A 12,494-nucleotide genomic window follows, 5' to 3' on the forward strand; every position below is an offset into this window, starting at 1 on the left:
CCTTTGGGGTGACTTCTGCACTGGAATCGAGTGAGAGCGGTGTCTGCTGACTAAGGGACTGATCCCCCTCCCATCTTAGGCTCAGAGCTGGCAAAGGAGAAGAAAGGCCAGGCCCTGGCCCAGGGATCTGGGGCCCTGGCAGAGCGCTCTTGGACGTGCCCAGCCCAGTGGGTAGGAGTAGGGGCTCTGAAGCCAGATGGTCTGAGTTTGTTCAAATCTGGCTCTGCCTTGTAACATCTGGGTGACCTTAGGTGGGGGACACCCTCTCTGTGCCTCAGTTTCCCCCTAATAGGGCTGTGGTGAGGATTTGGGGACTCCCTCAACGTAAATGCTCAGGGCTGGGATAGAGGAAGCTGTATGGTCTCAGCTTCAGGGCGGTTCATGCACCTTCCTGGCTTTGGGGTTACAGAGGAGAGAGGAAGGAAATGGCCGAGCCGCTATGCTCCCAGGGCCATCTGGACTGTGGGTGCACGGACGTCCCCGGGGCTGGCTGGACCAGACTCCCTGAATCAGGACCTGCACTTTCACGCCATCCAGCGGAAGCTCTGCCCTCGGTGGGTCATGCTGGGTCGTACTGGATTTCAGGCAGGGACGTTTGGGTTTGTGTGACTGGACAAGCCACATAAACTCCTGGGACCTGTCTCTTGGGTTCCTGGCTACTCAGAAATGCGTTGCGAGGACTGCTGTGGGCGCAGTGCGTGGTGGAGGCGGCCTTCAATAGACAGTGACTGCTTGTGACCGTCCCCATGTTCTGCCGGTCCTGGGATGCTCACCCTTTGGCAGTCGGTGGCTGTGACACAAGGGCTCCAGGGTGGCGTCTCCTTGACAGGCTCTGTGCCTTCATCGCTGTGCCACGTCTGGGATTTGTCCCAAGCAGGGGTCTGGGCGGGGGGAGAGGCGGGGGGCATGGCCCTGCTGTCCATGGCCATGTGGGGCCGGCCATCACGACCGCTCACTGCTGGTGGTGTGGGTCAGTCTCCCTTTCAGAAGCTCTGGGTGAAGCTCAGAGCAGTTGTGGGACTCGCCCCAGTCACTGCATTTTCCTTGGGGCTGGGCCCTTTCATCTGTGAATGTGCGTCATGGTCATCCCTATTCGCAGCCTTGCCACCCCCAGGCCTGGGGGGCAAGCGACGGCACGAGGAGGCCCCCGTTAAGTCACACGGCGCCATAACAGGAAGGAGCTGATGTTCCACAGCACTGTGGCAGGATTCTCCAGGGGAAGTGTGCATGTGTATGTGTGTGCGTGGCGTTACATGTGCAGACCTGTGTGTCTGTCTGTGTATGCGTGTGTGTCTAGGAGTCTGTCTTTGTTTCAGTCTTTATACGTGTCTGAGTGTGAATGTGTGTAGGTATGTTTATCTGAGTGTGTATGAAAGGTAAGTATGTGTGTGCTTATGTGCATATGCGTGTAAGTATGTGTGACTCTGTGTTTGTGTACATATGTTGTGATGATTGATTTTACATGTCAACTTAACTGGACCACAGGGTGCCCAGGCATTTGATTAAAGATTATTCTGGATGTGTCTGTGAGGGTGTTTCTGGATGAGATTAGCATTTCTTTTTTTCAAGATTGGCGCCTGAGCTAACAACTGTTGCCAATCTTCTTTTTTTTTCTGCTTTTTCTGCCCAAATCCCCCCAGTACATAGTTGCATATTTTAGTTGTGGGTCCTCCTAGTTGTGGTATGTGGGACGCTGCCTCAGCATGGCCTGACGAGCGGTGCCATGTCCACGCCCAGGATTCGAACTGGTGAAACCCTGGCAGCCCATGAACTTAACCACTCGGCCATGGGACAGGAACCGAGATTAGCATTTCAATTGGTAGACTGAGTAATGCAGATTGCTCTCTCCAATGTGGGTGGGCCTCATCCAATCAGTTGAAGGCATGAGTAGGATAAAAGGCTAAGTAAGAAAGAGCTCTCTCTGCCCGAGTGTCTTCCTGCTGGGACACTCATCTTCTCTGCCTTCAGAGTGGAGCTTACATCACTGGCTCTTCTGCTTCTGGGCCTTTGGACTTGGACTGAAACTGTGCTGTCAGCTCTCCTGTGTCTGGACTTAGCCTTCATAACTGCAGGGGCCAGTTCCTTATAATGTATCTCTTTACACACACGGACACACAGACACAGATACACGGACACATGGACACACACACTCGATTGGTTCTGTTTCTCTGGAGAATGCTGACTGATAGATTTGTGCACATGTGTCTGTGCCTGTATGTGTCTGTGTGTGCAAGCGTGTATTGTTCGTGTGTTTGTGTGCTTGCATGTCTGTATGTTTACAGGTGTCTATGTGTTTTTGTGAGTCAGGGTGAAAGGCTTTGTGTATGTGTCTCTGTGCGTGTAAGCATGTGTGTGCACAGGTGCATATCTCTGTGCATATGTGTAATTGTGTGTACATGTGTGACGTGCACTATTTGTGTCCCCTCCAAGGCATGCCTGACTGCTTCCGGGTGGTGTACATCACTCGTCCGTCCTTCAACCCCTTGCTGCTTCAGGTGCGGCCCCTGGACCAGCAGCGTCAGCATTCCCCGGGAACCTGATGGAAATGCCGACTCTCGGGCCGCACCCCAGACGTTCTGAATCAGCCTCTGTGAGAGAAAGCACCTCTCGTCCACACCCAGATAAACATACCTACACACGTTCACACTCAGACACATATAAAGGCTGAAACAAAGACAGACTCCCGGACACACACGCATACACACATGTGGGGCCCAGGGATCTGTTTCACAAACTGTCCGGGAAAATCTCTGGCCTCTAAGGTTTGGGAACCCAAACGCTGACTGAACCCATTTTGTCACTCCTCCTGTCCTCTCTTCTCACTGGCATGCGTCGTGTCCTTCTGACCTCCGTGCTGCGCCCACTGCTTGGCCACTCGTCATCCCACCAGGTGAAGAGCACGGGTCAGCCACTAAGTGGGTGACAGCAGGGCTCCTCCTTGAGAGCCTGCTCCCCAGGGGGGTGGGTGGATGTGGCGGGAGGAGGGGCGGGCCGGGCACGCCTGGTGCGGGGAAGCCGAGGCCGTGCCCCAGAGCCATCTCTCTGCTGCTTCTGAGGCCACTGAGTCTGGTGTTGCCGGAACCTCTGGAGTCAGGACTTCTAAAGCCTGGCCCGCGTGGCTGGTGAGCCTTCTGTCTCTGGCTTGGTGGGCAGGAAGTGCTGTCCGTGTCATTTGAGGAGCTCCAGACTTCTGGACCTCAGCAGTGACAGGGTGGGCCAGGACCCCTTCTCCTCAGGGCATCTCCTGGGAGCGCCTCCTGCCTCCTCTGGGATGAGAAAGAGGGGTGCACAGGCAGCCGGGTCTCCCTGTCTCTCCTCTGACCCTTCCCTTTCCTGCCACCCCATCTCCGGCAGCTCATGGGTCACAGCTGGAGGCCACCCAGTCGGGTGCTGCACACTGCACATTGCCACGTGAGCCTCCGGCAGGTCCTACGCTCAGGGTGCTTGACTTGTTGCCTCCACGGTGGATCTCTTTTCAATTTGAAAGGAAAATCAGCGAAGCATACCCCGTTATTGGGTTAGTTTTCTGCTGCTGCGTAACAAACAGCCACACGCTCAGCAGCTTCCAACAGCGCACGCTCCTGACCTCACAGTGGCCGCGGGTCAGCCTGTGGCACGGCATAGCTGGGCTCCCTGCCTCAGGGTCTCACAGGCTGCAGTCCAGATGCCTGCGGGGGCTGCGGCCCCACTGAAGGCGCCACTGGGCAAGGATCCACTTTGAAGCTCACACGCTCATGGAGGGCTGTCAGCTCCCTGTGGGTTGTTCTTAGCCACGTGGGGCTTCCCAACATGGCCACTTGCTTCCTTAAAGCCAGCGAGGGAGAGAGAGAGTGTCCCAGAAAAACGAGGTACAGTCTCATGTAAGGTTATCACAGGGGTGACCACCCATCACCTTGGCCATATTCTGTTGTTCAGAAGCAAGTCACAGGGCCCATCCTCAAGGGGAGAGGACAACCAGGCCCGAGTACAAGGAGTGGGCATTGTGGGAGCCCCCCGAGAGTCTGGCAGCCACACTTGCTAAGTAAAAGTCAACACACACACTTAACCTCTTCACTGAGGACGCCTCCAAAAAACGGCAGCCAGGCAGCCCTGAGCACCTCTCAACGCAACTTCTCAGCAGAAGGGACCCAGCTGACCCAGAGGAGCGGCCGAGTCCAGGGAAGGGCAGGAGACGGGCAAGATGAGCCAGGATGTCTCGTCTTCCCAGAAACCCAGGAGACCACCCAAGACCACTGTGGTGCTGTCAAAAGAACACGGGAGCCAACCCAAAGAGGCTCCCACTGGCCCCAGCAGACGATTTAGCATCAGTAAGAATAATGGCCACAGGGCATTGAAGCACACCAAATGTTTGTAACTGGTGAGTTTATGGTGATACTTCAATGATTGTAACAATGATACTCCCTCTATGTCCTCCAGGGCTGAGGGCTGTGAGGACAGTGGCGTTCCTTCTCTGAGCCGTAGCCAGTGCCCCTCACTGAGCTCTGAGAAGGAGGAGCCAGTGTCTAGAAGTTTCCGCACAGAGGAAGCCCTGCAGCCTCCTTGACATGCAGAACGCTGTGTTCTTGAGGGACAGTGAGGGTGGGTCCCTGGTGCTAGCTGGGGGACGCTGGGTGGGTCACCAAGCTTCTCCAAACTCCAGTCTCCTTGTCTGCTACAAAACGAAAGAAAGAAAGAAAGAAAAAGAGAGGCATGACAGTGTTCACCTCTTAGGCTTCTTGTGGGGTTTAGATGAGATGACGTGAAGGAGGGCATTATGAGTTGGGAGATGGCCCAGAGTGCTCAGTGACAACAGGTTGTTAGGTTCTCATCCTCAGGACTGGAGTAGCGTTTCCCAAACCGTTGGATATCAGGTGTGCACCTAAAAGTTTCCTTGCACAAATATGCACGAGGTATGCAGGACTTCTCAGAGCCTTTAGAAAGCAGGTCTAGTGTGCAGACACCCAGATTTATTTGCAATGGCAAAATGGAGCCACTTCTGCCCGAGGTGTCTGCGACCACCATATAGGGCTAGGGTTTGAGGGTTCTAGTGTGGGCAAGGTAGGGGGCCATGGAGACAGGTGACAGGGCAAGGCCAGGAGCCCAGCAGGGAGCTGTGGTTATAACCTGCAGCAGCCTGCCCTGGGGTTTTGGGTTCATGGAGGAGGCGTTCCTGGAGGCGGCCACTAGGAGGGCTGCTGCCACTTTGGGCACCAAGCAGTTGACTCTGATTGGAGGGCGGGCGGAGGGGGCGAGGCAGTCCGCCCCGGAGCCGGCGCCTCTGGGTCCTCCCGGCCGCGCCTGCGCGTGTCCCCCGCTCGGGGAGGGCGAGGGCGGCAGAGGATCACAGAGCCTCGCGGAGGAGGGAGCCGGCCTCGGAAGGAGCCTCGGGGGTGTGCGTCTCAGGAGTGAGTGTGTGTGCAGGGGCGTGTACCTCCTACTGGATGGAAGAAACACAAACGCTGGTCGTCCCGGAGAGGCATCACATGGGCTTCTGAGACCTTTACACCCTGCTCGTCCTTCGTGTTTTGAAGTCAGTGGTGGTCACCCGAGCGGCGGGCTGGAGGACGCGGTTTGGTCCGGTCCGTCTGCGAAGAGCGCAGCGGAAACGTTTCCCCAGGGCTGTGGCTGCGAGGAAGGCTCGGTCCCCACGGCGGCGCCGCGCCCCGAGAGACGAGCCCGCTCCCCGCCTCTGGGGGCGCCTGGCTCCCGCCCTCCCCCGTTCTTGGACTGCTCCAGGTCCCACGCTGCCTCCGGAACAGTCACGGGGCTTTCACGGTCCCTTGTCCTTTCTCAGGAAATGCAGTCTGTCTAAACCACAAAGCTCTCTGTGGTTCAGTTTTCAGGGAGTGGGGAGAACCTGCAAATCTTGAGGGCCTGGGGCCCTTCACACTCACCCTGCTGGGCCTGGTCCTGGAGAATCTTGGCACCTTGTAGGAGTGGGGTTCCCTCACCTAGTGCTGGGCAGCAGCCACCACAAAGCTTCGTGGTGTAAACTGACAACCACTCTATTATGATCACACATTCTGTGGGTCAGCTACCGTGTGAGGACAGCCTGTCTCCATGAAGTCTGGGGTGTCACCTGGGAAGATCCGAAGGCCGGGGCCTGGGATCATCCAAGGCCTGCTCACACCCACGTCTGGAGTTGATGCTGGCTGTTGGCTGGGCCTCAGCTGGGGCTGTCACCGGAACACCTCCACGTGGCTGCATGGGCTTCCTCACAGCATGGTGGGCTGGTTCCAAGAAAGATGCTCCCCTGGAGTGTCAGGGGAAGCTGCATCATTGTTATGACTTAGCCTTGAAAGTCGCGTAGTGTCACTTCTGCCATAACCACAGACCTACCCAGATTCAAAGAATAGGAAACAAAGAAGACCTCCCTCAATGGGACCGTGTCACTATCACATCATAAGAGCATGTGAGAGGGACATACTGTTTTTGGTGTCCTTGGAAAGTGACCTGCTTCATGTGGGTCCAGAAAGAATTAGGGTCTAAATCTCCCTGGAAGGCACCCTGCCTGCTGACTTTCCTATCCAGTGCAGGTGCCACCTGCCTGCTGTCATGCTGGATGTGGCCAGGGGCAGGGCAGTGGGACAGGGATGCTGGCCCTGCAGCCGAGGTGTTCGAGAGGGACTCCCACCACTGCAGCTCATGGAGTGGGTTCTGCTGGTCTCATGTCAGCTCGTCAGCTCGGTCGGTTCAGAGGTGGGCAGGTGACTGACGGGAGCTCAGACAGAGCCCAGTGAAGGACCGTGCTCTGTAGTTGGGGGACGAATAGCTGTCTTCCGCTTCTCCACCCTGCTCCCCCTTCCTTCCTTCTTTCTCACGTCGGGGTGAATGAAGCAGCACGCAGCCCCCAGAGCTGCCAGTGGCCTTGGCACACGAGGATGGCTCGGCCGAAGAGGAGGCTGTAAGAGAAGTGTGGAGACTCAGGCGGGACACACCCCGGGGGCCAGCCCACCGGAAGCTCACAGACTGCTAGAGCTTCCAGTTTCGAGTCCCATAGATTTCCCTTCTGTTTAAGACCGTTTGAGTTGGGTTTCCCAATTGTTTTCTTTTTCTCAGCATGAAACCGCCCAAGTGACACAGATGGGAACCAGGTTTGTGGCTGGGTCAGTAGCCGGTGGCCAGCAGATCAGGGAGGTGGAAAAGTAGATAATGCTATTGCCATGAGAACCGAGAATCTTTCCAGATTGTCAGGTGACGGAAGCCCGGATCCGGGGGCGGAGCTGGATCCAGGGGCCCCAGGCGTGGCCAATTTTCAGCAGACTCACATCAGGTTGGTCCTTGGAAGCTGAACACAACCTGCCTTACTTGTTGCCAGTGCTGTGGCATCTGCCCAGAGGTGACATAAAGGCCTGGCATGGCTTCTGACATCCTATTCCTACGGTTGCCAGTTAAAATACAGGGCACCCAGCTAAATTTTAAGCTGGGAGAAACAGCAAATACATTTTTAGTATATCCTAAATATTGCATAGTATGTACTTATGCCGAAAATTATGCATTATCTGAAATTCAAATTCAGCTGGGCCTTCTGCATGTTTCTTTGCTACACTGGCGGCCCTCTCTTTCCATCGCCTGGTGGACTTTGCAGAAGGACGGAGTTGCCAGTTCTTTACACGTGATTCTTGCTTGTGGAATGGGGAGCTCTCAGCCCAGGACTTTGGAGCTCAGGGCCTGTGGGTCAGCCTGGTCACCTGACCACACTGGCCAGCCCCTGGGTTCTGGTTTGGTCACCAGAGCAGGAACAGAACCCGGGACCGACAGGAAGGGACGAGCATCCTCTAGTCCTCTCGCCTTGCGTTTTGCAGTAAGACGTGTCCTCAGAAGCCCTGATAGACGCTCTCCTGTGTGGGCCCCAGCCTCTGCACCAGCCCGGTGGCTCCGGGAGGCTGGACCCCTGCTGGGTTGCTCAGGCTTCCGCTGCGTCATCCCAGCAGTGACTCTGAGCGCTGCTACTTATGAGGGTTAACCTTAAGTTATTCTGAGGGGGACAGCAGCCTGTCACTCAGACCTGGGTGGGTGTCCGGAGACCAGAGCTCTGCCTACAGAGTGGTCTGTGCCTGCCCTGACGGAGTGACCGGGTGACTGAGGCCCAGGCCTGAACCCCAGGAGCTCACCTAGAGGAGAGATGGGCATCGCTCAGCTGGCCAGTGCCGTCCAGCAAGAGCTGAGGGTGGCATTGCTCACTCTGCCTGTGCTGCCTGGTGGGCATCGCAGGCCCCACCGCAGAACCAAGGGGGTCATTCCCTCCGCAGCTGGGAGGGTTGCCCTTGGCTGAAGGGATCTGCCTGGCCCAAGGCCATGCCCTTTTCCAAGGGCAGCCTGAAGCCCCTCAGCTCATGGCAGGACACCTCTGCAGGCCCATGGCCACTCCAGAGTTCCAGCTGCCCTGATTCCCTGCCTGGCTCCTGCTTACCTGGTGCCATCTCATTCACTCCTGGGGAACTCACCACAACAGTGTGATGCACAGTCTCCACAGAAGGGATATTTAAGTTGGGTTCTGATGACTATGTAAGAGTTTTCTTGGAAGGAAAGGAGAGGGGCAACAGCAGAGGGAACAGTGTGAACAAAGGCATGGCATGCAGGTGCTCCTTGTTAGGGCATTTGTGCTGCTTCCATGTGGCTGCAGCTGGGGGCAGAGGAGGCCACTCTGGGCCTCGTCATGTGGTCCTGGATCTTTGGGTCATTCTTGGAGCTGCCTGACCTGAGAAAGTTTTGCTCGAGGGTAACAAGTATGCTGTTGAGAGAGAAGTTTGTTCCGCAGTCATCAGCGAGACACACGTCCAGGGGCTGTTTAAGGTCCCCCTGCAGAGCAGCAGCAGCCGTGTGACCTGTGCACTGGCGTCGCGAGAACGGAGGCCCAGGTGTAGATTTAGTCTGTGTCCACCCTACATCGTCCTCCCCCTGCCCTGCTGAGATTCCACCGTGCGCTACAGACTCCTCAGTTGGGTTTTATATCCAAGGGCTGTTGAGGGTAACCTTTCCTCCAGGGGCTTGGAGTTGGGACTCTGGGCAATTCCTCGAAGAGGCTTGGACCCGAGGACAAGGAGGAGAAGGCACAGGGCAGGATGGCTGGCTGCCCAGAGCCTGGTGCAGTCCCAGGATGGGGACATGGGGGCTGCTGACCACCGAGCAGAGGCGTCTCTCTGACCCGTCTTCCCCTTCACGTCTTTCTGTCCGAAGCCAGATTCTCTGCTCCTAAGGATTCATGTGATTATGGTAGGTCCCCCCTGGGTGGTCCAAGGTAATCCCCCCACTTCAAGGTCCTTAAGCACATCTGCAAAGTCCCTTTTGCCCTATAAAGTGCCGTATTCACAGGTTTCAGGGTTAGGATGTGGACATCTCTGGGGGCCATTACTGTGTTGGCCACAGGGTGTATCAGGGAGAGGAAGACCTCCTTCTCCTGCTTCTGAGCTCTCGGCTGGCCTGAGATGGGCCCGCCCTGCAGCCTTGCCAGGTGGGCAGAGAGCTGGTGAGGCCTCTGGGGGTGGCCCCATGGCTCAGCTGATTTGGAGGCCCCGTAACCATAATCATCCCTCGGGCTGACCTTGTACTAAGTCCCCAAGAGCAGACCCTGAGACAAAGGTTGGAGTGTGCCTAGCATGTGTGGGAGGGTGCCAGTGCGAGACACATACACTGACAGACAATGGCCAGACCAGGCATGACGACAGAACCCTGACCGCAGGCTGCAGCACCAGCCAGAGAGCCAGACCTCAGCCTCTGCAGCAACTGGCCCGATGGCCAGGCTTGGTCAATAACTGCCAGCTTCCCTAATTTTTGTCCCCGCGTCCAACTTAGCATCAACCAGAAGAGAAAGCCAACTGTGCCCCCTGACCTGTCACAGGAGACGCCCCACTCTAGTTGCCCGCATCCGGTGCTCTCAGGCACCCTGATCCTCCCTTTTTCCATCATAAAGCTTTCCCACCCCTGGCCTGCCACATGCAGGTGATGCTGGCTGACTCCCAGGCTGCCGGAAGCTCTGAGTAAGTGACTTTTCTTGATCTCATCTGGACAGCCTTTGTTTATCTGCACACCAGGGGACGTGGGTGGGGGAGTGGGGCAGGCAGGCAGCCTGCACGGTGGACTAATGAGTAGGGTCCTGCAGGGCCCCGGGGAGTCTCAGAGCTGGTCCCCTGGAGGGGGAGGAGGCTGCTGGGTCCTGAGCTGAGGGCTGCCCCCGCGGGTTGGTGGTGGCGCCTGCAGCGTCCCTCCTCAGCACCGAGGTGCTGGGCTGCGGGGCCCAGGGCGCCTGCCTCCAGCCCGGGGAGCTTCCAGGGTGGGGTTCTTGGTTCTTAGTGTGGCCGCTTGTCCGAATAGCCCCGCAAGCTTGGTAAAAATGCAGACCATCTGTCCCTTAGTGAACCCCGTTCTGTGGATCTGGGGGTGGAGCTGGGAATGAGCACTTTAAAAGCTCCTGGTAGACCCTTGGGCACAGCTGAGTCCATATGCTTCTCGGGCAGACCGCCCACCTGGCATACCTGCCCTGATTCGCCTTTGTCCACAGGTTCCCCTCTCGTTTTTCACAGAATCGTTGCTGATTTAAATGGTTGGAGATGGCACTCCCGCCTCAATCCCCATTCTGCTCTGAGGACCCACTTATCACCTTGTTAATTAAGTGCCCTGGGTGGATCTTCTCTTGGCGTCTGTAAGTCTCGGGTGTCATTCATTTGGCTTGATGCTGACACGGAACGGAGGATAACCTATTTCACTGGCTTTCCTTCCTCCTTAGTTTCTGTAGCCCTTGTATAAAATTTCCGGATTGTAGTTCTAGGACCCTGAGGTGCTCCCTCTGGAGGAAGCCCCTGGTGTGGGTGAGTCGAGGCCTGGGTTCCGTGCTTCCCTTGCTTTTGCCCCATCCTTAGTGACCTTCTCTGCTCCTGCAGCTGAGCCTGCCGAGGAGTTCCCCTGGGCACCTCTGGGATTGGCCAACGCAGGGTGGGCTGGATGTGCACATTGTGTATGAGGCAGGTGTGGGTGCCAGAGAACCACGGATGCAGGATCCCAGGATGGTTGTCAAACTCAGTTCTTCACTTGATTTCTTCTCACAACATTTTATTATAAAATTTTACAAACTTTTCCAGAGAAGTTGAATGAATTGTTCAGTGGATACTCATATGCCCACCTCCCAGATTCCACAGTTAACTTTTTCAACTTTTGCTTTTTCCATCCATCAATGTGTCTTTTTGGTTTTGCCCATTACAAATTCACTGCCCTTGAGTTGATGCTGAATCCTGGGGATCCCACCCTGCCCAGTGACTGCTTGACCTCTATTTAAACTCTCCTGGAGACGGGAAACTCAGTACTGTTACACTTCTTCATTCCATCTGCTCTGGCTGTCACCAAGCCCCCTTCTGTGCCAGGGCTCCAATGACAGTCTCTCCCAGGTGTGACCTCTCAAAAGAAGGGCCTGGAAGGGAACTGCGAGTCAGAGGCGCTGGGGCTGTTGGCGCCTGGGCCGGGCCTGCTGCAGGACTTCCCCATCAGGAGGCCTCTGGCGGGTCCGCGAACGGGCATTTCCGACAAGCTCCCAGCTGAGACTGCTGCTGTGTGTCCAGGACCCCAGGAGAATCGCTGGCCCAAGCTCACACAGCGACTGGGAGGCACGGCCACCCCTTGAGTAAGTGGAAGGTCTACGCTGGCAGCCGGGGTCTTGGGCGTCCTTTTGGAACAGGTCTGGAAGCGTGCTTCTGGCCTGAGGATGCCAGCCTTCACCCTGAGGGAGGCCACCCTGCCCTCTCCTAGGTGGCCCTGACGCCTGGCCGCTGGCCGTGGGGGCAGGGTTTTCCCTGTGGCGACTTGTTCTCCTCTGTATGTGGTGTTTGGCAGGCTGCCTGTCTCCTCAGGGGCCGGCTCAAGTCGTCCTCCCGGCTTCCTTGTGGCTTTCCTCTCTACCTGAGTGTCCACTGGCTCTGCTGACCCTCAGGACTCGGGATCCTGGCCAAGGCCCCAGAGGGAGGTGTCATTATTAGACGTGGATGAACTATCACACACAATAACCTTTCTTTGCCCAGTTTATTTTCTCACCACCCAAAGCTAAAATGTTGTGGACAAAAAGCAAACATGTCTGTCCAAGAAGGCCCTTGTCTCTTTCTGTAGACTGGGGAACGCTGTCTTTCATACTCCACGTTTCCAATTGTCATTAAAGAAAGAGTAAACTTGCACTAATTGTCAATGGCTTATTAGTACCTATGTAGCTGACCAGGCTGGGGATGAGTGTGAATTTCATTAGTTTCTCCATGCCTTGGGGTTTGGCTCAAACTCTTGTAAAAGCTTTAATTAACTCTTGCCAGTGTCAGTATGTTTTATTACTTTCCGTGGCCCACAGCCTTCCCCGGTGACTAATTTACTTGGAGATTCCGACAGCTGTAATGAAGACAAGTGCTTTGTGCGGAAGTGGAGAGGATTAAGTCACTTTATCGGCTCTGGCTCAAGGGCAATTCCTCTCCATCAGAGATGATAATGGAGGGCTGCTCTTCTCTGGGGCTTCGAGGGCACGGATGTGGGGTCTGGGACTCGAG

The 12,494-nt window shown here is 56.1% G+C and overlaps 2 long non-coding RNA genes across 2 annotated transcripts; both read left to right on the plus strand.

Moving 5' to 3' along the window:
- Nucleotides 1-9,070: 9,070 nt before the first annotated feature.
- LOC139078074 (uncharacterized) lies at nucleotides 9,071-10,632 on the plus strand. Its single transcript, XR_011530821.1, has 3 exons — nucleotides 9,071-9,195; nucleotides 9,893-9,959; nucleotides 10,503-10,632. It is a non-coding gene; the product is annotated as an uncharacterized lncRNA (long non-coding RNA).
- Nucleotides 10,633-11,459: 827 nt separating this feature from the next.
- Nucleotides 11,460-12,137, plus strand: LOC139078075 (uncharacterized). The gene is made up of 2 exons (XR_011530822.1): nucleotides 11,460-11,593; nucleotides 11,820-12,137. It is a non-coding gene; the product is annotated as an uncharacterized lncRNA (long non-coding RNA).
- The last annotated feature ends 357 nt before the right edge of the window (nucleotides 12,138-12,494 follow it).

Source organism: Equus przewalskii, chromosome 21 (genome assembly GCF_037783145.1).
Source record: "Equus przewalskii isolate Varuska chromosome 21, EquPr2, whole genome shotgun sequence".
NCBI lineage: Eukaryota > Metazoa > Chordata > Mammalia > Perissodactyla > Equidae > Equus > Equus przewalskii.